We start from the raw sequence: 22,534 nt of genomic DNA on the forward strand, positions 1-22,534 counted from the left end.
AGTCCAATGATTTAGTTGTTATTATTTGCATGAAATTTCTTTGTATATAATTCAAAATAATTTGGTAATCATTTTACCTGTGCCTTGTCAACCTCTGTGTGCGGTGTTGTCTGGGCTCACTGCGTGTCTGCTTGATGTGCTTTTGCATGTATCACTGCATGTATGCATGCATGAAATAGTGTGTGTGTGTGTGTGTGTGTGAGAGAAAAAGAGAACCATCAACTGACCCTCGGGTATGACTACACTATTGCAGAATTTATTAGAATTAGAATTAAACATTGCGGGTCTAGCCATCCATCAGTGTTCCTTGTATGTTTTGTGCCTAACCATTTTTTTATATAGATTTAATTCCAACCTGTGTCTTTGTTCAGTAACCATTACAAGCAATGCCAATCAACTTTTTTTTATCCAAAATGCATGTGTTCTGTGTACTTTATAACATTTTAAGGGCAATTGAATGATCACAACAGAATAAGCGTAACTTATTTTTATTCATTTTCATCCAAACAAGGCCATTGAAAGCCCTGATAGGTCTGGTCATCATTCTGGAATTGCTGTCTGATGGTTGAAACCACACAAGAGGGTAGAGGCTTCCTTATACTCCTCCCTAAAACGCCATAAGCCCAGCGTATAGCTTGCCTGTACGCAGTGTACCGGTATTGCCTAGGGATAAGTAGGAAAGATTCTTACGTTTAAAACTCTGTAAGTTGGTTGGAAACGTCATTTTAAGCCTGTTTCTTATGCATGTTTATTGTGTATGCAACAAATCTCCTGTCACCTATAACTTGGTTCAAATGACTCAGTGTAAAAAGATTTGTAAAGTAAACATAAACCATGAACATACTCGTGCGTGCTGGCTTGAAGGGGACCATGATCCTGCCTGAAGTGGGTGTATGCTATTTTTTTTAGCACAAACGGATTCAGGCAGCATGCCTCAAATCCAGGATGCTGCGTAAGGCACGTTACATCTGCTGGCCGCGGGGTGAGCTCCTCGACCAGCGACCAAAACGCGCTCACCTCCCTACAACACAAGCTCTCCACCACAGTTTCCATGGGACGACACCGCCCACACAGACACCTGCCAAACACAGCGACACAGACACGCTTACTGCTCTCTCCCGGTAAGCGGTACCCTGACAGTTTCAATGACATCAATCACGAGGAAAACGAGTTAGCACTATCAAAAATAATCACACTGAAGACATAACCAGCCTACTCGGCGTCGGCTACGTTTGCAAACAACATTTTCACCGGAGAAAGGTAAAAGCTTAGAATAAACACTAGGGGTTCACAGGTGGGACTGTCAAGCTATTATGCCTTCTATTTCTGGATCTTCTGACTAAGTTTAGGGTACTTATCTGAGCCAATGACATAATCACTGTCACTAGATATAAAGAAAACGTTGACTTTCATTCGATGCTATTCACTGAAAAAATAAGTTATTGTATGCACTGCTGTTCATAGACTACTAGCTCCAGCGCTCCTTGCTACGTTTCTAAATGGTAGCAACTCACCAGGACACTTCACCAACTCTCCACTCATTCTCCTCTGACCATGCATTTATTTGTCTTTGACGGCCATCGGCTCTCGGTATTTCCTCATTTCCCCTCATACGCCTAACCGGTTCGAAATTATATGGCTGTGGGCCATCATAAATGTTGAGAGTGGGTCTTGCTACCTCTTCCTCGTCCGCCATAATGCTAGTTCTAGTATGCGTCTACCCTACGTGACGTCATCGCCAAATTGCGTAAAAAATAACCGTTACTAACCAAAAACTACAAAAACTGGACTTTAACACCATTTTGGAGACATTTCTAACTTTATATACATATTTTGAGTGCTTTATGTACCCATTAATCAAAACTTCCGGTTAACCTGCACCATGGGCTTTAACCTTGGTTCAAACATTTAACATCACACGCACACGCAGTGTATTTCAGATAATTAATGAATTCAGATGTCACAATGATCGTTTACATGGATAAGGAGTCCTACTGAATCAATTACTGCCGTTTATATCTAACTAATGATTGTTTTTGTAAGAGTGTAACGTCGAGCCTCAGCAGCTTTCTCACTCCTTATGTGCTACTGTATAAAATCTGGTTTTGCGCCTGCACTAATTGCTTACGGCCATACCACCCTGAACACGCCCGATCTCGTCTGATCTCGGAAGCTAAGCAGGTTCGGGCCTGGTTAGTACTTGGATGGGAGACCGCCTGGGAATACCAGGTGCTGTAAGCTTTTTCTTATTCAACTCGAGCTCATTGACTCCGTGGCGTACCGTGACCTGATGTTTACTGCCAACCGCTTTGGAGGATTTAAGCAACATACAAAAACTGACAACGTCTCTCAAAACTATTTTTGTGAAACATGAGGATAGTATAGTGATACTGCCAGCAGGGAGCACCAGAGAGCTGAACCGACAGTTGTACATTTCTTAAACTTTCACCAACACAAACACGCACGCTCACTTCAGATCATGGGAGGACGTCAAAAAATCACCACCTATTCTCTGACACTTTAACCGTTAACCTTGGTTCAAACATTTAACATCACACGCACACACAGTGTATTTCAGATAATTAATGAATTCAGATGTCACAATGATCGTTTACATGGATAAGGAGTCCTACTGAATCAATTACTGCCGTTTATATCTAACTAATGATTGTTTTTGTAAAAGTGTAACGTCGAGCCTCAGCAGCTTTCTCACTCCTTATGTGCTACTGTATAAAACCTGGTTTTGCGCCTGCACTTATTGCTTACGGCCATACCACCCTGAACAAGCCCTGATCTCGTCTGATCTCGGAAGTTAAGCAGGGTAGGTCCTGGTTAGTACTTGGAATGGGAGACCGCCTGGGAATACCAGGTGCTGTAAGCTTTTTCTTTTTCAACTCGAGCTCATTGACTCCGTGGCCTACCGTGGCGTACCGTGACCTGATGTTTACTGCCAACCGCTTTGGAGGATTTAAGCAACATACAAAAACTGACAACGTCTCTCAAAACTATTTTTGTGAAACATGAGGACAGTATAGTGATACTGCCAGCAGGGAGCACCAGAGAGCTGAACCGACAGTTGTACATTTCTTAAACTTTCACCAACAGCAAACACGCACGCTCACTTCAGATCATGGGAGGACATCAAAAAATCACCACCCATTCTCTGACACTTTAACCGTTAACCTTGGTTCAAACATTTAACATCACACGCACACGCAATGTATTTCAGATAATTAATGAATTCAGATGTCACAATGATCGTTTACATGGATAAGGAGTCCTACTGAATCAATTACTGCCGTTTATATCTAACTAATGATTGTTTTTGTAAAAGTGTAACGTCAAGCCTCAGCAGCTTTCTCACTCCTTATGTGCTACTGTATAAAACCTGGTTTTGCGCCTGCACTAATTGCTTACGGCCATACCACCCTGAACACGCCCGATCTTGTCTGATCTCGGAAGCTAAGCAGGGTCGGGCCTGGTTAGTACTTGGATGGGAGCCCGCATGGGAATACTAGGTGCTGTAAGCTTTTTCTTTTTCAACTCGAGCTCATTGACTCCGTGGCCTACCGTGGCGTACCGTGACCTGATGTTTACTGCCAACCGCTTTGGAGGATTTAAGCAACATACAAAAACTGACAACGTCTCTCAAAACTATTTTTGTGAAACATGAGGACAGTATAGTGATACTGCCAGCAGGGAGCACCAGAGAGCTGAACCGACAGTTGTACATTTCTTAAACTTTCACCAACACAAACACGCACGCTCACTTCAGATCATGGGAGGACGTCAAAAAATCACCACCCATTCTCTGACACTTTAACCGTTAACCTTGGTTCAAACATTTAACATCACACGCACACGCAGTGTATTTCAGATAATTAATGAATTCAGATGTCACAATGATCGTTTACATGGATAAGGAGTCCTACTGAATCAATTACTGCCGTTTATATCTAACTAATGATTGTTTTTGTAAAAGTGTAACGTCGAGCCTCAGCAGCTTTCTCACTCCTTATGTGCTACTGTATAAAACCTGGTTTTGCGCCTGCACTAATTGCTTACGGCCATACCACCCTGAACACGCCCTGATCTCGTCTGATCTCGGAAGCTAAGCAGGGTCGGGCCTGGTTAGTACTTGGAAGGGAGACCGCCTGGGAATACCAGGTGCTGTAAGCTTTTTCTTTTTCAACTCGAGCTCATTGCCTCCGTGGCCTACCTGTGGCGTACCGGGACCTGATGTTTACTGCCAACCGCTTTGGAGGATTTAAGCAACATACAAAAACTGACAACGTCTCTCAAAACTATTTTTGTGAAACATGAGGACAGTATAGTGATACTGCCAGCAGGGAGCACCAGAGAGCTGAACCGACAGTTGTACATTTCTTAAACTTTCACCAACACAAACACGCACGCTCACTTCAGATCATGGGAGGACGTCAAAAAATCACCACCCATTCTCTGACACTTTAACCGTTAACCTTGGTTCAAACATTTAACATCACACGCACACGCAGTGTATTTCAGATAATTAATGAATTCAGATGTCACAATGATCGTTTACATGGATAAGGAGTCCTACTGAATCAATTACTGCCGTTTATATCTAACTAATGATTGTTTTTGTAAAAGTGTAACGTCGAGCCTCAGCAGCTTTCTCACTCCTTATGTGCTACTGTATAAAACCTGGTTTTGCGCCTGCACTAATTGCTTACGGCCATACCACCCTGAACACGCCCGATCTCGTCTGATCTCGGAAGCTAAGCAGGGTCGGGCCTGGTTAGTACTTGGGTGGGAGACCGCCTGGGAATACCAGGTGCTGTAAGCATTTTCTTTTTCAACTCGAGCTCATTGACTCCGTGGCCTACCGTGGCGTACCGTGACCTGATGTTTACTGCCAACCGCTTTGGAGGATTTAAGCAACATACAAAAACTGACAACGTCTCTCAAAACTATTTTTGTGAAACATGAGGACAGTATAGTGATACTGCCAGCAGGGAGCACCAGAGAGCTGAACCGACAGTTGTACAGTTCTTAAACTTTCACCAACACAAACACGCACGCTCACTTCAGATCATGGGAGGACGTCAAAAAATCACCACCCATTCTCTGACACTTTAACCGTTAACCTTGGTTCAAACATTTAACATCACACGCACACGCAGTGTGTTTCAGATAATTAATGAATTCAGATGTCACAATGATCGTTTACATGGATAAGGAGTCCTACTGAATCAATTACTGCCGTTTATATCTAACTAATGATTGTTTTTGTAAGAGTGTAACGTCGAGCCTCAGCAGCTTTCTCACTCCTTATGTGCTACTGTATAAAACCTGGTTTTGCGCCTGCACTAATCGCTTACGGCCATACCACCCTGAACACGCCCGATCTCGTCTGATCTCGGAAGCTAAGCAGGGTCGGGCCTGGTTAGTACTTGGGTGGGAGACCGCCTGGGAATACCAGGTGCTGTAAGCATTTTCTTTTTCAACTCGAGCTCATTGACTCCGTGGCGTACCGTGACCTGATGTTTACTGCCAACCGCTTCGGAGGATTTAAGCAACATACAAAAACTGACAACGTCTCTCAAAACTATTTTTGTGAAACATGAGGACAGTATAGTGATACTGCCAGCAGGGAGCACCAGAGAGCTGAACCGACAGTTGTACAGTTCTTAAACTTTCACCAACACAAACACGCACGCTCACTTCAGATCATGGGAGGACGTCAAAAAATCACCACCCATTCTCTGACACTTTAACCGTTAACCTTGGTTCAAACAATTAACATCACACGCACACGCAGTGTATTTCAGATAATTAATGAATTCAGATGTCACAATGATCGTTTACATGGATAAGGAGTCCTACTGAATCAATTACTGCCGTTTATATCTAACTAATGATTGTTTTTGTAAAAGTGTAACGTCAAGCCTCAGCAGCTTTCTCACTCCTTATGTGCTACTGTATAAAACCTGGTTTTGCGCCTGCACTAATTGCTTACGGCCATACCACCCTGAACAAGCCCGATCTCGTCTGATCTCGGCAGCTAAGCAGGGTCGGGCCTGGTTAGTACTTGGATGGGAGACCGCCTGGGAATACCAGGTGCTGTAAGCATTTTCTTTTTCAACTCGAGCTCATTGACTCCGTGGCCTACCGTGGCGTACCGTGACCTGATGTTTACTGCCAACCGCTTTGGAGGATTTAAGCAACATACAAAGACTGACAACGTCTCTCAAAACTATTTTTGTGAAACATGAGGACAGTATAGTGATACTGCCAGCAGGGAGCACCAGAGAGCTGAAACGACAGTTGTACATTTCTTAAACTTTCACCAACACAAACACGCACGCTCACTTCAGATCATGGGAGGACGTCAAAAAATCACCACCCATTCTCTGACACTTTAACCGTTAACCTTGGTTCAAACATTTAACATCACACGCACACGCAGTGTATTTCAGATAATTAATGAATTCAGATGTCACAATGATCGTTTACATGGATAAGGAGTCCTACTGAATCAATTACTGCCGTTTATATCTAACTAATGATTGTTTTTGTAAAAGTGTAACGTCAAGCCTCAGCAGCTTTCTCACTCCTTATGTGCTACTGTATAAAACCTGGTTTTGCGCCTGTACTAATTGCTTACGGCCAAACCACCCTGAACACGCCCGATCTCGTCTGGGCCCCGTTTCCCGATAACGATGGATCCACGCTCGTACGATCATTCTCACGATGGATCTTGCGATCCATCGTCTATTTCTTTGGAGCGTTTCCCGAAACTCCTCTTAACGTGAACGCGCATTCGCTGCACTCACGACGTCGTAGGATTGTAACTGTCTACTGACACGGTGCTGAAATGGGCTCCGTAGGAGGGGGAGACGCAGGAATGTCGCAGGAAAATTGTGTTAAAAAGGGTTAAAATATATCCCCATCAAGGACAACAGCAGAGTAGCCTACGAAAAAAATAGACTGCAATTATATGAATGCTAAAGACATTAAAACACAATTGATTAGGCTTAAACCGACATATATCAGTCCTAATCTTGAATGCACTGTGCGTTTCACGGCATTTTCCCCCCTTAAATTATTCCTCTTCACACCTGTGAATAACCCGGGAGACGTCCATGATGAGGAATGCAACGAAGCCCACCGTCTGGCCCGGTGCATCGTTGAGCGCACGATCGGGATCGCTTTAGATGCAAGTCAGTCACAAGTCAGGCGGAGGGCTCCAGTTTTCTCCGGCCAAGTCATGCGCCGTGATATGTGTGACGGCTATGTTGCACAACATTGCAGCTAAGGCTGGGGTGGCATTGCTTGAACCGGAGGACGTTGAGGACGATGACGATGAGGAAGATCGGTGTGAGGACGGCCTCCCTCATAACTACGCGGCTGGTTTTCATGCGCGTCGGATAGTGATTGAGACTTTTTTTTAACCCCCTCCACCCTCCCTCATGTCACTAAACATTCCCGTCAACGTGACCAATCCCCACCATATCCCAGCCTTTTGCCTGCTCCGTTGCTTGTTTTTTATAAAAAAATTTATTTCTTTATTTTCTTATTTTTTTTAATTTCTTTAATTTCGTTATTTTTTATTTTTTTTAATTTGTTTAATTTTAATTTATTTGTTACATTATTTTATGCTACGTTTTATGAGTAGCCTATGTCAGTCTGCACAAATCCCCCCACTTTCTCTCACACATTTTGAGTGCCCTGCCTGCGCAAACATTTTCTGGACTGTCCCGTTTTATTTTGGCCATTTGAACATCTTTATTAATAAATTAATTAATAATCTTTATTAATTACCAAACTAAGAACATAAAGGCGCAATGCGTTTTAATAAAACGCATCCAATAGACGGAATGTCCGATGGTGTCGCCACTGAGGCTATAGCTGACGATGCTCTTAGCGTCCTACGAGTACCTACGAGCACCCCTGGAGTACTCGTTAGCTACGAGCGTTTTCAAGACGTTCGTTCCCCACGATGCTTTCGGGAAACGCGGTGAAAACTCTACGATGCCCTTTCGACGCACTTCACGATCCACTTAGGCTAACGACGCTTTCGGGAAACGGGGCCCTGATCTTGGAAGCTAAGCAGGGTCGGGCCTGGTTAGTACTTGGATGGGAGACCGCCTGGGAATACCAGGTGCTGTAAGCTTTTCTTTTTCAACTCGAGCTCATTGACTCCGTGGCCTACCGTGGCGTACCGTGACCTGATGTTTACTGCCAACCGCTTTGGAGGATTAAGCAACATACAAAAACTGACAACGTCTCTCAAAACTATTTTTGTGAAACATGAGGACAGTATAGTGATACTGCCAGCAGGGAGCACCAGAGAGCTGAACCGACAGTTGTACATTTCTTAAACTTTCACCAACACAAACACGCACGCTCACTTCAGATCATGGGAGGACGTCAAAAAATCACCACCCATTCTCTGACACTTTAACCGTTAACCTTGGTTCAAACATTTAACATCACACGCACACGCAGTGTATTTCAGATAATTAATGAATTCAGATGTCACAATGATCGTTTACATGGATAAGGAGTCCTACTGAATCAATTACTGCCGTTTATATCTAACTAATGATTGTTTTTGTAAGAGTGTAACGTCGAGCCTCAGCAGCTTTCTCACTCCTTATGTGCTACTGTATAAAACCTGGTTTTGCGCCTGTACTAATTGCTTACGGCCATACCACCCTGAACACGCCCGATCTCGTCTGATCTCGGAAGCTAAGCAGGGTCGGGCCTGGTTAGTACTTGGATGGGAGACCGCCTGGGAATAGCAGGTGCTGTAAGCTTATTCTTTTTCAACTCGAGCTCATTGCCTCCGTGGCCTACCGTGGCGTACCGTGACCTGATGTTTACTGCCAACCGCTTTGGAGGATTTAAGCAACATACAAAAATTGACAACGTCTCTCAAAACTATTTTTGTGAAACATGAGGACAGTATAGTGATACTGCCAGCAGGGAGCACCAGAGAGCTGAACCGACAGTTGTACATTTCTTAAACTTTCACCAACACAAACACGCACGCTCACTTCAGATCATGGGAGGACGTCAAAAAATCACCACCCATTCTCTTACACTTTAACTGTTAACCTTGGTTCAAACATTTAACATCACACGCACACGCAGTGTATTTCAGATAATTAATGAATTCAGATGTCACAATGATCGTTTACATGGATAAGGAGTCCTACTGAATCAATTACTGCCGTTTATATCTAACTAATGATTGTTTTTGTAAAGTGTAACGTCGAGCCTCAGCAGCTTTCTCACTCCTTATGTGCTACTGTATAAAACCTGGTTTTGCGCCTGCACTAAATGCTTACGGCCATACCACCCTGAACACGCCCATTGAGGAAGTGTTTGGTGTGCTTGAGTGGTGAGAGGAGGACGGTGTTGGAGCGAGGATTCTTTTGGTGGTAAATCAAGTATTTATAGATATTTTTTTGGTTAGTTTTGCGTCTAGTCGTTTATTCCCCCGACAGCTTGCTGTTTGGGGGAGTATTAGTATACTTTAGTTCGGTTTTTTTTTCGATGTCTCACGCGGTTTCGAAAACTCGAATGGAAGACGGCATGGAACGGAACACGGCTCCTGCTGCGGTGACGGATGGTGGTTGTGTGGCGAAGAGGACATCGGAGGACGTACTAGGCGGGAGACCGGTGACTGCGGAGAGAGCAACAAGAGAGAAGGAGGACAAGGTTGCGGATGGTGGCCCGAGCTACTGCAGGGAGTTGTCTGTGGCTGTGGAGCTTGTGGGAGAGGAGGAAAATCCCGATGATGGAGATGCTAAGGGCGATGCAGAGTGTATGTGGATTGGTCTTGGGATGTCGCTACCTCTCATTGAACCAATATGAAGTAACGATGAATCACCCCAACGGGAAGAGGCGATTGTTGGATGGTTTTAGGATAAGGGGGACCAGCGTCGTCGCAAAAGACTTGACTGCAGATGAGATGGTGGTGTCCTTTATGAGTCTACCAGTGTACATTACGGATGAGGAGATTCTGAAGAAGCTTGCGGACTGGGGTGTGGAGGCAGTTTCGCCGATTGCAAGGAGGAAGTGGCCTGGATGACCATATGTGAGGGTACACGGTTTGTTAAGGTGAAGTTTAACAAGGAAGTACGGTCCTTGCCTTGGTCCACACGTTTTGACACTGAAAAGGGTGCTGAATATTTCCGAGTCATCCATGACAGACAATTAAAGGTGTGTAGATTGTGCATCCAGCCTGGACATATAGTGAGGGACTGTCCTGACTTCCTCTGTCGGAAGTGCGGGAAGCAGGGACACTATGCAAGGGAGTGTGTGGCTGTGATTAAATGCAGAGAGTGTGGTAATAGAAAGGGAAATTGTGTGTGTAAGGAGGAGCAGGTGGGAGGGGGTGCCCTCTCAGTTGACCCAGACTCAAGGGCTGTATCGTTGGAGAGTGAGGAAAGTGGAGGGGAAGAGAGTGCGGAAGAGGAGATGGAGCACGGGGAGCTGTCTGACGGGGAGACAGTCTTGGACAGTCAGCTACAGGTTGTGCTGAAGGACCCGGGTGTGGGGGGCATGGGGTTGCCCGGGGGGCAAAGGTCTCAAGGAGAGCTTTCCTCTCTACCGGCATCTGGGCACCCTACACCAGCGGAGGGCGTAGCCAAGGTGCCGCGGGGGTCTGGACAGTTGGGGAACGAGGCGGGACATGGCACGGGGGCTAGCCTAGAAGTGGATTTGGTTGTGTCAATGGCCCCGGCATCAGGGGGAGATGGGGGCACAGGGTTGGGGGGGGGCAGGAGCTCTCAAGCGGGGCTCCTCTCTTTACAGGCGCCCGGGTGGCCTACAGTAGAGGAAGATGCAGCCTGGGGGTCTTGTGCTGTGACTATTGAGGCTACAGCCGACGCGTCTCATTGGCGTGGTATGGCGCCTATAATTTCCCCCCCCACACTGGCTGATGGAAGGGAGAGGGAGAATAAGTCTGGGAATGAGGCGTTGGGTGTTTGTAGGGAGAGGGCGCCCAGGGTCAGACACAGGAGAGGGGTTGATTCCGATGAGGAACAGAGGAACTTGAAAAAGAAAGGGGTACGTAAAAAAAAAAAAAGATTTTAACAGTAATACCCACTCTGTGTCTTTTGATTTCAATGGTCACACTCACATCAATTAATATCAACGGTCTTAACAATATGGCGAAGTTTGATGAGGTGTTAATCAATTTTAAATCCGATATTTAGTGCTGCAGGAAACAACTGGACACAGGCTAAAATGCCAGAAATCAAGGAGAAATGGAGGGGACTGTTATTCGTCAATTGTGGGACGGCAAGATCGTGTGGTGTGGCAATACTTGTAAAGGAGGATGTGGTTGGGAATGTGAAGGAGGTTCTGAATGATGGGAAGGGAGGATTTCACAAGTATTTTGTTAGGAACAGCACTTTAGTCATGGTAACGGAATCAGGGACGTTACGATTTAGTGTGTAGTGTGGGCATTGTTTTTCCTGCTTGTTAAGACCTGGCAGACCACCTCCGACGCAAATGTTTGTTGTGTATGATTAGGGTTAACCTCTCTATATGATTGTTGCGTACATTTGTGATTATCAACTGTCTGTATGTCTTCTGTGTGTCATACTGTGTTTGGTTATGACCGTAAAAGATTGTAAATTACTGTAAATACGGAATTTTAATAAAAAAAAAAAAAAATAAAAAAAAACACGCCCGATCTCGTCTGATCTCGGAAGCTAAGCAGGGTCGGGCCTGGTTAGTACTTGGATGGGAGACCGCCTGGGAATACCAGGTGCTGTAAGCTTTTCTTTTTCAACTCGAGCTCATTGCCTCCGTGGCCTACCGTGGCGTACCGTGACCTGATGTTTACTGCCAACCGCTTTGGAGGATTTAAGCAACATACAAAAACTGACAACGTCTCTCAAAACTATTTTTGTGAAACATGAGGACAGTATAGTGATACTGCCAGCAGGGAGCACCAGAGAGCTGAAACGACAGTTGTACATTTCTTAAACTTTCACCAACACAAACACGCACGCTCACTTCAGATCATGGGAGGACGTCAAAAAATCACCACCCATTCTCTGACACTTTAACCGTTAACCTTGGTTCAAACATTTAACATCACACGCACACGCAGTGTATTTCAGATAATTAATGAATTCAGATGTCACAATGATCGTTACATGGATAAGGAGTCCTACTGAATCAATTACTGCCGTTTATAGCTAACTAATGATTGTTTTTGTAAAAGTGTAACGTCGAGCCTCAGCAGCTTTCTCACTCCTTATGTGCTACTGTATAAAACCTGGTTTTGCGCCTGCACTAATTGATTTCGGCCATACCACCCTGAACATGCCCGATCTCGTCTGATCTCGGAAGCTAAGCAGGGTCGGGCCTGGTTAGTACTTGGATGGGGAGACCGCCTGGGAATACCAGGTGCTGTAAGCTTTTTCTTTTTCAACTCGAGCTCATTGATTCCGTGGCCCGTGGCGTACCGTGACCTGATGTTTACTGCCAACCTCTTTGGAGGATTTAAGCAACATACAAAAACTGACAACGTCTCTCAAACTATTTTTGTGAAACATGAGGACAGTAGTAGTGATACTGCCAGCAGGGAGCACCAGAGAGCTGAAACGACAGTTGTACTATTTCTTAAACTTTCACCAACACAAACACGCACGCTCACTTCAGATCATGGGAGGACGTCAAAAAATCACCACCCATTCTCTGACACTTTAACCGTTAACCTTGGTTCAAACATTTAACATCACACGCTCACGCAGTGTATTTCAGATAATTATGAATTCAGATGTCACAATGATCGTTTACATGGATAAGGAGTCCTACTGAATCAAATTACTGCCGTTTATATCTAACTAATGATTGTTTTTGTAAAAGTGTACGTCAAGCCTCAGCAGCTTTCTCACTCCTTATGTGCTACTGTATAAAATCTGGTTTTGCGCCTGCACTAATTGCTTGCGGCCATACCAACCTGAACACGCCCGATCTCGTCTGATCTCGGAAGCTAAGCAGGGTCGGGCCCTGGTTAGTACTTGGATGGGAGACCGCCTGGGAATACCAGGTGCTGTAAGCTTTTCTTTTTCAACTCGAGCTCATTGACTCCGTGCCTACCGTGGCGTACCGTGACCTGATGTTTACTGCCAACCGCTTTGGAGGATTTAAGCAATATACAAAAACTGACAACGTCTCTCAAAACTATTTTGTGAAACATGAGGACAGTATAGTGATACTGCCAGCAGGGAGCACCAGAGAGCTGAACCGACAGTTGTACATTTCTTAAACTTTCACCAACACAAACACGCACGCTCACTTCAGATCATGGGAGGACGTCAAAAAATCACCACCCATTCTCTGACACTTTAACCGTTAACCTTGGTTCAAACATTTAACATTACACGCACACGCAGTGTATTTCAGATAATTAATGAATTCAGATGTCACAATGATCGTTTACATGGATAAGGAGTCCTACTGAATCAATTACTGCCGTTTATATCTAACTAATGATTGTTTTTGTAAAAGTGTAATGTCGAGCCTCAGCAGCTTTCTCACTCCTTATGTGCTACTGTATAAAACCTGGTTTTGCGCCTGCACTAATTCCTTACGGCCATACCACCCTGAACACGCCCGATCTCGGAAGCTAAGCAGGGTCGGGCCTGGTTAGTACTTGGATGGGAGACCGCCTGGGAATACCAGGTGCTGTAAGCTTTTCTTTTTCACTTCGAGCTCATTGACTCCGTGGCCTACCGTGGCGTACCGTGACCTGATGTTTACTGCCAACCGCTTTGGAGGATTTAAGCAACATACAAAACTGACAACGTCTCTCAAAACTATTTTTGTGAAACATGAGGACAGTATAGTGATACTGCCAGCAGGGAGCACCAGAGAGCTGAAACGACAGTTGTACATTTCTTAAACTTTCACCAACACAAACACGCACGCTCACGTCAGATCATGGGAGGACGTCAAAAAATCACCACCCATTCTCTGACACTTTAACCGTTAACCTTGGTTCAAACATTTAACATCACACGCACACGCAGTGTATTTCAGATAATTAATGAATTCAGATGTCACAATGATCGTTTACATGGATAAGGAGTCCTACTGAATCAATTACTGCCGTTTATATCTAACTAATGATTGTTTTTGTAAAAGTGTAACGTCGAGCCTCAGCAGCTTTCTCACTCCTTATGTGCTACTGTATAAAACCTGGTTTTGCGCCTGCACTAATTGCTTACGGCCATACCACCCTGAACACGCCCGATCTCGTCTGATCTCGGAAGCTAAGCAGGGTCGGGCCTGGTTAGTACTTGGATGGGAGACCGCCTGGGAATACCAGGTGCTGTAAGCTTTTCTTTTTCAACTCGAGCTCATTGCCTCCGTGGCCTACCGTGTCGTACCGTGACCTGATGTTTACTGCCAACCGCTTTGGAGGATTTAAGCAACATACAAAAACTGACAACGTCTCTCAAAACTATTTTTGTGAAACATGAGGACAGTATAGTGATACTGCCAGCAGGGAGCACCAGAGAGCTGAACCGACAGTTGTACATTTCTTAAACTTTCACCAACACAAACACGCACGCTCACTTCAGATCATGGGAGGACGTCAAAAAATCACCACCCATTCTCTGACACTTTAACCGTTAACCTTGGTTCAAACATTTAACATCACACGCACACGCAGTGTATTTCAGATAATTAATGAATTCAGATGTCACAATGATCGTTTACATGGATAAGGAGTCCTACTGAATCAATTACTGCCGTTTATATCTAACTAATGATTGTTTTTGTAAAAGTGTAACGTCGAGCCTCAGCAGCTTTCTCACTCCTTATGTGCTACTGTATAAAACCTGGTTTTGCGCCTGCACTAATTGCTTACGGCCATACCACCCTGAACACGCCTGATCTCGTCTGATCTCGGAAGCTAAGCAGGGTCGGGCCTGGTTAGTACTTGGATGGGAGACCGCCTGGGAATACCAGGTGCTGTAAGCTTTTTCTTTTTCAACTCGAGCTCATTGCCTCCGTGGCCTACCGTGGCGTACCGTGACCTGATGTTTACTGCCAACCGCTTTGGAGGATTTAAGCAACATACAAAAACTGACAACGTCTCTCAAAACTATTTTGTGAAACATGAGGACAGTATAGTGATACTGCCAGCAGGGAGCACCAGAGAGCTGAAACCGACAGTTGTACATTTCTTAAACTTTCACCAACACAAAACACGCACGCTCACTTCAGATCATGGGAGGACGTCAAAAAATCACCACCCATTCTCTGACACTTTAACCGTTAACCTTGGTTCAAACATTTAACATCACACGCACAACGCAGTGTATTTCAGATAATTAATGAATTCAGGATGTCACAATGATCGTTTACATGGATAAGGAGTCCTACTGAATCAATTACTGCCGTTTATATCTAACTAATGATTGTTTTTGTAAGAGTGTAACGTCGAGCCTCAGCAGCTTTCTCACTCCTTATGTGCTACTGTATAAAACCTGGTTTTGCGCCTGCACTAATTGCTTACGGCCATACCACCCTGAACACGCCCGATCTCGTCTGATCTCGGAAGCTAAGCAGGGTCGGGCCTGGTTAGTACTTGGATGGGAGACCGCCTGGGAATACCAGGTGCTGTAAGCTTTTCTTTTCAACTCGAGCTCATTGACTCCGTGGCCTACCGTGGCGTACCGTGACCTGATGTTTACTGCCAACCGCTTTGGAGGATTTAAGCAACATACAAAAACTGACAACGTCTCTCAAAACTATTTTTGTGAAACATGAGGACAGTATAGTGATACTGCCAGCAGGGAGCACAGAGAGCTGAACCGACAGTTGTACATTTCTAAAACTTTCACCAACACAAACACGCACGCTCACTTCAGATCATGGGAGGACGTCAAAAAATCACCACCCATTCTCTGACACTTTAAACCGTTAACCTTGGTTCAAACATTTAACATCACACGCTACACGCAGTGTATTTCAGATAATTAATGAATTCAGATGTCACAATGATCGTTACATGGATAAGGAGTCCTACTGAATCAATTACTGCCGTTTATATCTAACTAATGATTGTTTTTGTAAAAGTGTAACGTCAAGCCTCAGCAGCTTTCTCACTCCTTATGTGCTACTGTATAAAACCTGGTTTTTGCGCCTGCACTAATTGCTTGCGGCCATACCACCCTGAACACGCCTGATCTCGTCTGATCTCGGAAGCTAAGCAGGGTCGGGCCTGGTTAGTACTTGGATGGGAGACCGCCTGGGAATACCAGGTGCTGTAAGCTTTTTCTTTTTCAACTCGAGCTCATTGACTCCGTGGCCTACCGTGGCGTACCGTGACCTGATGTTTACTGCCAACCGCTTTGGAGGATTTAAGCAACATACAAAAACTGACAACGTCTCTCAAAACTATTTTGTGAAACATGAGGACAGTATAGTGATACTGCCAGCAGGGAGCACCAGAGAGCTGAAACGACAGTTGTACATTTCTTAAACTTTCACCAACACAAACACGCACGCTCACTTCAGATCATGGGAGGACGTCAAAAAATCACCACCCATTCTCTGACACTTTAAACCGTTAACCTTGGTTCAAACATTTAACATCACACGCACACGCAGTGTATTTCAGATAATTAATGAATTCAGATGTCACAATGATCGTTTACATGGATAAGGAGTCCTACTGAATCAATTACTGCCGTTTATATCTAACTATGATTGTTTTTGTAAAAGTGTAACGTCGAGCCTCAGCAGCTTTCTCACTCCTTATGTGCTACTGTATAAAACCTGGTTTTTGCGCCTGCACTAATTGCTTACGGCCATACCACCCTGAACACGCCCGATCTCGTCTGATCTCGGAAGCTAAGCAGGGTCGGCCTGGTTAGTACTTGGATGGGAGACCGCCTGGGAATACCAGGTGCTGTAAGCTTTTTCTTTTTCAACTCGAGCTCATTGCCTCCGTGGCCTACCGTGGCGTACCGTGACCTGATGTTTACTGCCAACCGCTTTGGAGGATTTAAGCAACATACAAAAACTGACAACGTCTCTCAAAACTATTTTGTGAAACATGAGGACAGTATAGTGATACTGCCAGCAGGGAGCACCAGAGAGCTGAAACGACAGTTGTACATTTCTTAAACTTTCACCAACACAAACACGCACGCTCACTTCAGATCATGGGAGGACGTCAAAAAATCACCACCCATTCTCTGACACTTAACCGTTAACCTTGGTTCAAACATTTAACATCACACGCACACGCAGTGTATTTCAGATAATTAATGAATTCAGATGTCACAATGATCGTTTACATGGATAAGGAGTCCTACTGAATCAATTACTGCCGTTTATATCTAACTAATGATTGTTTTTGTAAAAGTGTAACGTCGAGCCTCAGCAGCTTTCTCACTCCTTATGTGCTACTGTATAAAACCTGGTTTTGCGCCTGCACTAATTGCTTCGGCCATACCACCCTGAACACGCCCGATCTCGTCTGATCTCGGAAGCTAAGCAGGGTCGGGCCTGGTTAGTACTTGGATGGGAGACCGCCTGGGAATACCAGGTGCTGTAAGCTTTTTCTTTTTCAACTCGAGCTCATTGACTCCGTGGCCTACCGTGGGTACCGTGACCTGATGTTTACTGCCAACCGCTTTGGAGGATTTAAGCAACATACAAAAACTGACAACGTCTCTCAAAACTATTTTTGTGAAACATGAGGACAGTATAGTGATACTGCCAGCAGGGAGCACCAGAGAGCTGAACCGACAGTTGTACATTTCTTAAACTTTCACCAACACAAACACGCACGCTCACTTCAGATCATGGGAGGACGTCAAAAAATCACCACCCATTCTCTGACACTTTAACCGTTAACCTTGGTTCAAACATTTAACATCACACGCACACGCAGTGTATTTCAGATAATTAATGAATTCAGATGTCACAATGATCGTTTACATGGATAAGGAGTCCTACTGAATCAATTACTGCCGTTTATATCTAACTAATGATTGTTTTTGTAAAGTGTAACGTCGAGCCTCAGCAGCTTTCTCACTCCTTATGTGCTACTGTATAAAACCTGGTTTTGCGCCTGCACTAATTGCTTACGGCCATACCACCCTGAACACGCCCGATCTCGTCTGATCTCGGAAGCTAAGCAGGGTCGGGCCTGGTTAGTACTTGGATGGGAGACCGCCTGGGAATACCAGGTGCTGTAAGCTTTTTCTTTTTCAACTCGAGCTCATTGACTCCGTGGCCTACCGTGGCGTACCGTGACCTGATGTTTACTGCCAACCGCTTTGGAGGATTTAAGCAACATACAAAACTGACAACGTCTCTCAAACTATTTTTGTGAAACATGAGGACAGTATAGTGATACTGCCAGCAGGGAGCACCAGAGAGCTGAACCGACATTTGTACATTTCTTAAACTTTCACCAACACAAACACGCACGCTCACTTCAGATCATGGGAGGACGTCAAAAAATCACCACCCATTCTCTGACACTTTAACCGTTAACCTTGGTTCAAACATTTAACATCACACGCACACGCAGTGTATTTCAGATAATTAATGAATTCAGATGTCACAATGATCGTTTACATGGATAAGGAGTCCTACTGAATCAATTACTGCCGTTTATATCTAACTAATGATTGTTTTTGTAAAAGTGTAACGTCGAGCCTCAGCAGCTTTCTCACTCCTTATGTGCTACTGTATAAAACCTGGTTTTGCGCCTGCACTAATTGCTTACGGCCATACCACCCTGAACACGCCCGATCTCGTCTGATCTCGGAAGCTAAGCAGGGTCGGGCCTGGTTAGTACTTGGATGGGAGACCGCCTGGGAATACCAGGTGCTGTAAGCTTTTTCTTTTTCAACTCGAGCTCATTGCCTCCGTGGCCTACCGTGGCGTACCGTGACCTGATGTTTACTGCCAACCGCTTTGGAGGATTTAAGCAACATACAAAAACTGACAACGTCTCTCAAAACTATTTTTGTGAAACATGAGGACAGTATAGTGATACTGCCAGCAGGGAGCACCAGAGAGCTGAACCGACAGTTGTACATTTCTTAAACTTTCACCAACACAAACACGCACGCTCACTTCAGATCATGGGAGGACGTCAAAAAATCACCACCCATTCTCTGACACTTTAACCGTTAACCTTGGTTCAAACATTTAACATCACACGCACACGCAGTGTATTTCAGATAATTAATGAATTCAGATGTCACAATGATCGTTTACATGGATAAGGAGTCCTACTGAATCAATTACTGCCGTTTATATCTAACTAATGATTGTTTTTGTAAAAGTGTAACGTCGAGCCTCAGCAGCTTTCTCACTCCTTATGTGCTACTGTATAAAACCTGGTTTTGCGCCTGCACTAATTGCTTACGGCCATACCACCCTGAACACGCCCGATCTCGTCTGATCTCGGAAGCTAAGCAGGGTCGGGCCTGGTTAGTACTTGGATGGGAGACCGCCTGGGAATACCAGGTGCTGTAAGCTTTTCTTTTTCAACTCGAGCTCATTGACTCCGTGGCCTACCGTGGCGTACCGTGACCTGATGTTTACTGCCAACCGCTTTGGAGGATTTAAGCAACATACAAAAACTGACAACGTCTCTCAAAACTATTTTTGTGAAACATGAGGACAGTATAGTGATACTGCCAGCAGGGAGCACCAGAGAGCTGAACCGACAGTTGTACATTTCTTAAACTTTCACCAACACAAACACGCACGCTCACTTCAGATCATGGGAGGACGTCAAAAAATCACCACCCATTCTCTGACACTTTAACCGTTAACCTTGGTTCAAACATTTAACATCACACGCACACGCAGTGTATTTCAGATAATTAATGAATTCAGATGTCACAATGATCGTTTACATGGATAAGGAGTCCTACTGAATCAATTACTGCCGTTTATATCTAACTAATGATTGTTTTTGTAAGAGTGTAACGTCGAGCCTCAGCAGCTTTCTCACTCCTTATGTGCTACTGTATAAAACCTGGTTTTGCGCCTGCACTAATTGCTTACGGCCATACCACCCTGAACACGCCCGATCTCGTCTGATCTCGGAAGCTAAGCAGGGTCGGGCCTGGTTAGTACTTGGATGGGAGACCGCCTGGGAATACCAGGTGCTGTAAGCTTTTCTTTTTCAACTCGAGCTCATTGACTCCGTGGCCTACCGTGGCGTACCGTGACCTGATGTTTACTGCCAACCGCTTTGGAGGATTTAAGCAACATACAAAAACTGACAACGTCTCTCAAAACTATTTTTGTGAAACATGAGGACAGTATAGTGATACTGCCAGCAGGGAGCACCAGAGAGCTGAACCGACAGTTGTACATTTCTTAAACTTTCACCAACACAAACACGCACGCTCACTTCAGATCATGGGAGGACGTCAAAAAAATCACCACCCATTCTCTGACACTTTAACCGTTAACCTTGGTTCAAACATTTAACATCACACGCACACGCAGTGTATTTCAGATAATTAATGAATTCAGATGTCACAATGATCGTTTACATGGATAAGGAGTCCTACTGAATCAATTACTGCTGCCGTTTATATCTAACTAATGATTGTTTTGTAAGAGTGTAACGTCGAGCCTCAGCAGCTTTCTCACTCCTTATGTGCTACTGTATAAAACCTGGTTTTGCGCCTGCACTAATTGCTTACGGCCATACCACCCTGAACACGCCCGATCTCGTCTGATCTCGGAAGCTAAGCAGGGTCGGGCCTGGTTAGTACTTGGATGGGAGACCGCCTGGGAATACCAGGTGCTGTAAGCTTTTTCTTTTTCAAACTCGAGCTCATTACCTCCGTGGCCTACCGTGGCGTACCGTGACCTGATGTTTACTGCCAACCGCTTTGGAGGATTTAAGCAACATACAAAAACTGACAACGTCTCTCAAACTATTTTGTGAAACATGAGGACAGTATAGTGATACTGCCAGCAGGGAGCACCAGAGAGCTGAACCGACAGTTGTACATTTCTTAAACTTTCACCAACACAAACACGCACGCTCACTTCAGATCATGGGAGGACGTCAAAAATCACCACCCATTCTCTGACACTTTAACCGTTAACCTTGGTTCAAACATTTAACATCACACGCACACGCAGTGTGTTCAGATAATTAATGAATTCAGATGTCACAATGATCGTTTACATGGATAAGGAGTCCCTACTGAATCAATTACGCCGTTTATATCTAACTAATGATTGTTTTTGGTAAAAGTGTAACGTCAGAGCCTCAGCAGCTTTCTCACTCCTTATGTGCTACTGTATAAAACCTGGTTTTGCGCCTACACTAATTTGCTTACGGTCCATACCACCCTGAACACGCCGATCTCGTCTGATCTCGGAGCTAAGCAGGGTCGGGCCTGGTTAGTACTTGGATGGAGACCGCCGGGAATACAGGTGCTGTAAGCGTTTTCTTTTTCAACTCGAGCTCATTGACTCCGTGGGCCTACCGTGGCGTACCGTGACCTGATGTTTACTGCCAACCGCTTGGAGGATTTAAGCAACATACAAAAACTGACAACGTCTCTCAAAACTATTTTGTGAAACATGAGGACAGTATAGTGATACTGCCAGCAGGGAGCACCAGAGAGCTGAACCGACAGTTGTACATTTCTTAAACTTTCACCAACACAAACACGCACGCTCACTTCAGATCATGGAGGACGTCAAAAAATCCCACCCATTCTCTGACACTTTAACCGTTAACCTTGGTTCAAACATTTAACATCACACGCACACCAGTGTATTTCAGATAATTAATGAATTCAGATGTCACAATGATCGTTGACATGGAAAGGAGTCCTACTGAATCAATTACTGCCGTTTATATCTAACTAATTTGTTTTTGTAAAGTGTAACGTCGGCCTCAGCAGCTTTCTCACGTCCTTATGTGCTACTGTATAAACTGGTTTTGCGCCTGCCCTAATTGCTTACGGCCCATTCCCCTGAACACGCCCGATCTCGTCTGATCTCGGAAGCTAAGCAGGGTCGGGCCTGGTTAGTACTTGGATGGGAGACCGCCTGGGAATCCAGGTGCTGTAGCTTTTCTTTTTTACTCGAGCTCATTGACTCGTGCCTACCGTGGCGTACCGTGACCTGATGTTTACTGCCAACCGCTTTGGAGGATTTAAGCAACATACAAAAACTGCAACTTCTCTCAAAACTATTTTTTGTGAAACATTAGGACAGTAATGATACTGCCAGCACGGGAGCACCGAGAGCTGAACCGACATGTTGTACATTTCTTAAACTTTCACCACACAAACACGCACGCTCACTTCAGATCATGGGAGGACGTCAATAAATCACCCAACCCATTCTCTGCACTTTAACCGTTAACCTTGGTTCAAACAGTTACATCACAACGCACACGCATTGTATTTCAGATAATTAATGAATTCAATGTCACAATGATCGTTTACATGGATAAGGAGTCCTACTGAATCAATTACTGCCGTTTATATCTAAC

At 44.7% G+C, this 22,534-nt stretch overlaps 21 non-coding genes and 3 pseudogenes across 21 annotated transcripts; all 24 read left to right on the top strand.

Moving 5' to 3' along the window:
* The first annotated feature begins 2,122 nt into the window (after positions 1-2,122).
* On the top strand, positions 2,123-2,241 carry LOC130400593 (5S ribosomal RNA). Its single transcript, XR_008903071.1, has one exon. It is a non-coding gene; the product is annotated as a 5S ribosomal RNA (ribosomal RNA).
* A 519-nt stretch (positions 2,242-2,760) lies between these two features.
* On the top strand, positions 2,761-2,881 carry LOC130395875 (5S ribosomal RNA). Its single transcript, XR_008898877.1, has one exon. It is a non-coding gene; the product is annotated as a 5S ribosomal RNA (ribosomal RNA).
* A 530-nt stretch (positions 2,882-3,411) lies between these two features.
* LOC130394907 (5S ribosomal RNA) lies at positions 3,412-3,530 on the top strand. Its single transcript, XR_008898020.1, has one exon. It is a non-coding gene; the product is annotated as a 5S ribosomal RNA (ribosomal RNA).
* A 529-nt stretch (positions 3,531-4,059) lies between these two features.
* Positions 4,060-4,179, top strand: LOC130394738 (5S ribosomal RNA). The gene has a single exon (XR_008897867.1). It is a non-coding gene; the product is annotated as a 5S ribosomal RNA (ribosomal RNA).
* Positions 4,180-4,709: 530 nt separating this feature from the next.
* On the top strand, positions 4,710-4,828 carry LOC130399706 (5S ribosomal RNA). Its single transcript, XR_008902208.1, has one exon. It is a non-coding gene; the product is annotated as a 5S ribosomal RNA (ribosomal RNA).
* Positions 4,829-5,357: 529 nt separating this feature from the next.
* On the top strand, positions 5,358-5,476 carry LOC130399707 (5S ribosomal RNA). The gene has a single exon (XR_008902209.1). It is a non-coding gene; the product is annotated as a 5S ribosomal RNA (ribosomal RNA).
* Positions 5,477-5,995: 519 nt separating this feature from the next.
* On the top strand, positions 5,996-6,114 carry LOC130401182 (5S ribosomal RNA). Its single transcript, XR_008903644.1, has one exon. It is a non-coding gene; the product is annotated as a 5S ribosomal RNA (ribosomal RNA).
* A 2,571-nt stretch (positions 6,115-8,685) lies between these two features.
* LOC130400240 (5S ribosomal RNA) lies at positions 8,686-8,804 on the top strand. Its single transcript, XR_008902716.1, has one exon. It is a non-coding gene; the product is annotated as a 5S ribosomal RNA (ribosomal RNA).
* A 3,505-nt stretch (positions 8,805-12,309) lies between these two features.
* LOC130395585 (5S ribosomal RNA) lies at positions 12,310-12,429 on the top strand. Its single transcript, XR_008898628.1, has one exon. It is a non-coding gene; the product is annotated as a 5S ribosomal RNA (ribosomal RNA).
* A 526-nt stretch (positions 12,430-12,955) lies between these two features.
* LOC130395122 (5S ribosomal RNA) lies at positions 12,956-13,075 on the top strand. Its single transcript, XR_008898215.1, has one exon. It is a non-coding gene; the product is annotated as a 5S ribosomal RNA (ribosomal RNA).
* A 526-nt stretch (positions 13,076-13,601) lies between these two features.
* Positions 13,602-13,710, top strand: LOC130395945 (5S ribosomal RNA; annotated as a pseudogene).
* Positions 13,711-14,237: 527 nt separating this feature from the next.
* On the top strand, positions 14,238-14,356 carry LOC130396677 (5S ribosomal RNA). The gene has a single exon (XR_008899301.1). It is a non-coding gene; the product is annotated as a 5S ribosomal RNA (ribosomal RNA).
* A 528-nt stretch (positions 14,357-14,884) lies between these two features.
* On the top strand, positions 14,885-15,003 carry LOC130399970 (5S ribosomal RNA). Its single transcript, XR_008902460.1, has one exon. It is a non-coding gene; the product is annotated as a 5S ribosomal RNA (ribosomal RNA).
* Positions 15,004-15,535: 532 nt separating this feature from the next.
* Positions 15,536-15,654, top strand: LOC130396678 (5S ribosomal RNA). Its single transcript, XR_008899302.1, has one exon. It is a non-coding gene; the product is annotated as a 5S ribosomal RNA (ribosomal RNA).
* A 528-nt stretch (positions 15,655-16,182) lies between these two features.
* Positions 16,183-16,301, top strand: LOC130400463 (5S ribosomal RNA). The gene has a single exon (XR_008902947.1). It is a non-coding gene; the product is annotated as a 5S ribosomal RNA (ribosomal RNA).
* Positions 16,302-16,830: 529 nt separating this feature from the next.
* On the top strand, positions 16,831-16,948 carry LOC130394474 (5S ribosomal RNA). The gene has a single exon (XR_008897628.1). It is a non-coding gene; the product is annotated as a 5S ribosomal RNA (ribosomal RNA).
* Positions 16,949-17,475: 527 nt separating this feature from the next.
* Positions 17,476-17,593, top strand: LOC130394878 (5S ribosomal RNA). Its single transcript, XR_008897994.1, has one exon. It is a non-coding gene; the product is annotated as a 5S ribosomal RNA (ribosomal RNA).
* Positions 17,594-18,120: 527 nt separating this feature from the next.
* Positions 18,121-18,239, top strand: LOC130396679 (5S ribosomal RNA). Its single transcript, XR_008899303.1, has one exon. It is a non-coding gene; the product is annotated as a 5S ribosomal RNA (ribosomal RNA).
* Positions 18,240-18,766: 527 nt separating this feature from the next.
* Positions 18,767-18,885, top strand: LOC130396680 (5S ribosomal RNA). Its single transcript, XR_008899304.1, has one exon. It is a non-coding gene; the product is annotated as a 5S ribosomal RNA (ribosomal RNA).
* Positions 18,886-19,414: 529 nt separating this feature from the next.
* Positions 19,415-19,533, top strand: LOC130396681 (5S ribosomal RNA). Its single transcript, XR_008899305.1, has one exon. It is a non-coding gene; the product is annotated as a 5S ribosomal RNA (ribosomal RNA).
* A 528-nt stretch (positions 19,534-20,061) lies between these two features.
* On the top strand, positions 20,062-20,180 carry LOC130396683 (5S ribosomal RNA). The gene has a single exon (XR_008899307.1). It is a non-coding gene; the product is annotated as a 5S ribosomal RNA (ribosomal RNA).
* Positions 20,181-20,711: 531 nt separating this feature from the next.
* Positions 20,712-20,830, top strand: LOC130396684 (5S ribosomal RNA). The gene has a single exon (XR_008899308.1). It is a non-coding gene; the product is annotated as a 5S ribosomal RNA (ribosomal RNA).
* Positions 20,831-21,359: 529 nt separating this feature from the next.
* Positions 21,360-21,474, top strand: LOC130396264 (5S ribosomal RNA; annotated as a pseudogene).
* A 519-nt stretch (positions 21,475-21,993) lies between these two features.
* On the top strand, positions 21,994-22,110 carry LOC130396148 (5S ribosomal RNA; annotated as a pseudogene).
* The last annotated feature ends 424 nt before the right edge of the window (positions 22,111-22,534 follow it).

The sequence above is a fragment of the Gadus chalcogrammus genome, chromosome 12 (assembly GCF_026213295.1).
Source record: "Gadus chalcogrammus isolate NIFS_2021 chromosome 12, NIFS_Gcha_1.0, whole genome shotgun sequence".
In the NCBI taxonomy this organism is placed as follows: Eukaryota; Metazoa; Chordata; class Actinopteri; order Gadiformes; family Gadidae; genus Gadus; species Gadus chalcogrammus.